Here is a 2,885-nt window from a genome sequence, read left to right on the forward strand (position 1 = left end):
ATCTTTCCCATTTATTTCAAAAATTATCACATTTTCTTTAAAATTTAATCTCCCTTTGTAATTGTTAAAGAAATCTACACCAATCAAAATATTTATACACAGATCAGAAATTATAAGGAAGTTATAGAATCCTTCCACCCCCATTTATTTTCACTGGCAACAGAGCTTCATGTCTTACAGGTTTTTTTCACTTTTCCACTAGCTACAATAATCACCACTCCCATTACTGGCATAATTACAAGATCATTCCCTTTTTGCAATGATTCTAACCAACCTTTACTCACAACACATAAATCACTACCTGTATCTGCTAAACACTGTATCTCTTCATCACACACCTGCAGACTAATTATTGGTTGACTCAATACTTTCCTTTCCTTGCTAGTATCAGCACCCTCCTCCAACAAGTCGTTCACAACCTCTCTTCTATCAAAACCTTGCCCGTTTCTGGAAATTACACAGATTTTTGCAAAATCACCTTCACCAATTTTCTCCCCCGTACTAAGTATTCTATCCATTAGTGACAATTCAAAACTCCCTTCTGGCGCCTCGCTATTCTCCATTATAGCATCTCTCTCTTCCCTTCCTCCACTATTAATTATTCGACCCCCACTTTGGTCACCATCCTCCTGCTTCTGCCTAATAGCCTCAAAAATGTCGTCATTTATAGACGCTAATATTTCCTCCAAACTGACGTCACTAATTGCCTGTAATTCTGCAGCCTCCTTATTTTCTCCTTCCTCAGAACATGACTCAGCTTCAACTTGGTTGCTAACCACTTTCTTGCAATCGGGTTCAGTCACATCTTCCAATAATACCATCCCTCTCATCTGAAATACAGTGCTTAGCTTGTTTATGTCTATACAAAAAAATCCTCTAAACCTCCATTAAACGTACAGATATTTTTTAGATTAGATTTACTTCATTCCAATTGATCCGTAGTGAGGAGGTCCTCCAGGATGTGGAACATGTCAGAAAAACAACAATACATGACAAATATTTACAACTAAAACAAATAAGCCAATGTACCATTCCACAGGTCCCAAGTGGAATGATTGTCATTTTTTAATGAACACTATAAGAAAGAGTCATTTTACAAATACTAATGCACTGAATTTAAAATAAAAAAGTTTTTATTTATTTATGAGATGATAAGTTGGTTTTACTGAGAAATTCATCAATGGAGTAGAAGGAGTGGGCCACCAATAAATCCTTTAGGCTTCTCTTAAACTGAATTTCAGTGGTTGTTAAGCTTTTTGTGGCTGCTGGTAAGTTATTGAAAATGTGTGTTCCTTTATAATGCACACCTTTTTGTACAATACTAAGTAACTTCAAATCCTTGTGAAAATTATTCTTATTTCTAGTATTGATTCCATGAATTGAGCTGCTGGTTTGAAAAAGTGATATATTTGTAATGGAAAATTTCATTAAGGAATAAATATATTGGGAAGCAGTAGTTAGTATCCCTAGTTCCCTAAACAGGCATCTGCAGGATGTTCTTGAGTTCACACCACATATAACTCTTACTGCACGTTTTTGTGCCCGGAAAACTTTAGTTTGGCTTGATGAATTACCCCAAAAATAATCCCATATGACATTATGGAATGAAAGTAAGCATAGTATGCCAGCTTTTTCATTTTTATATCCCATATGTCTGACACAATTCGCATTGCAAACTGAGATTTGTTAAGAGGTTTCAGCAGTTCTGTTGCTACTACCTTCTCCTGTACTTCCCTTACAGTCCCTGTCTGGTTACTATTAACACATACAAACGGTTTTTCTAGCGGGTTCAAACTACTACTTCCCATTTGGAAAATGCTAGCCCTTTCACAGACGGCATTTTTGATGGATTCTGTAATTCGGTATTATTTCTTACGTTTACCTCTCTCTGCTGCTGCCTTTGCACAGCATCATTCTTTCGCACTGGAGAATACGATCGATAATCGTGCACCTGCTCCCCATTACTTCGCCTATCATTTGCAGGATAGCGCCACCTCCTGCCATTTCCACCAAACACGCCAATTCTGTTAATGTTTACATTATGTCGCGGTCCTGCATCATTTGGTGGTCTGATATTACGATTTGCTTGTTCCTCCTCATGAAATAACATCTCAACCCTCTCCAAATGACTAGTGAACTTATGTACATCATCCCTCGGCGCTGAAATAAGTTTGTTCTGCCGGGGGCATAGGCAGTTTACCTACCAAACCCATAACAATTTGCGCTGGCTCGATTTTGTTGTTTAAGTATGACAAATTTGTCATCCACTTTAAGGCGAACATTTTTACACTTCCCCTTCTGAGATTATTCGGGAGGACGACGGTTCAATCCCGCGTCCGGCCATACTGATCCAGGTTTTCCGTGATTTCCATAAATCGCTCCAGGCAAATGCCGGGATGAAACTTCCTGGCAGATTAAAACTGTGTGCCCGACCGAGATTCGAATTCGGGACCTTTGCCTTTCGCGGGCAAGTGCTCTACCAATTGAGCTACCGAAGCACGACTCATGCCCGGTACTCACAGCTTTACTTCTGCCAGTACCTCGTCTCCTACCTTCCAAACTTTACAGAAGCTCTCCTGCGAACCTTGCAGAACTAGCACTCCTGGAAGAAAGGATATTGCGGAGACATGGCTTAGCCACATCCTGGGGGATGTTTCCAGAATGAGATTTTCACTCTGCAGCGGAGTGTGCGCTGATATGAAACTTCCTGGCAGATTAAAACTGTGTGCCCGACCGAGATTCGTACTCGGGACCTTGGCCCTTCGCGGGCAAGTGCTCTACCAACTGAGCTACCGAAGCACGACTCACACCCGGTACTCACAGCTTTACTTCTGCCAGTACCTCGTCTCGTTCGCAGGAGAGCTTCTGTAAAGTTTGGAAGGTAG

This window comes from Schistocerca piceifrons, chromosome 3, assembly GCF_021461385.2.
Source record: "Schistocerca piceifrons isolate TAMUIC-IGC-003096 chromosome 3, iqSchPice1.1, whole genome shotgun sequence".
In the NCBI taxonomy this organism is placed as follows: Eukaryota; Metazoa; Arthropoda; class Insecta; order Orthoptera; family Acrididae; genus Schistocerca; species Schistocerca piceifrons.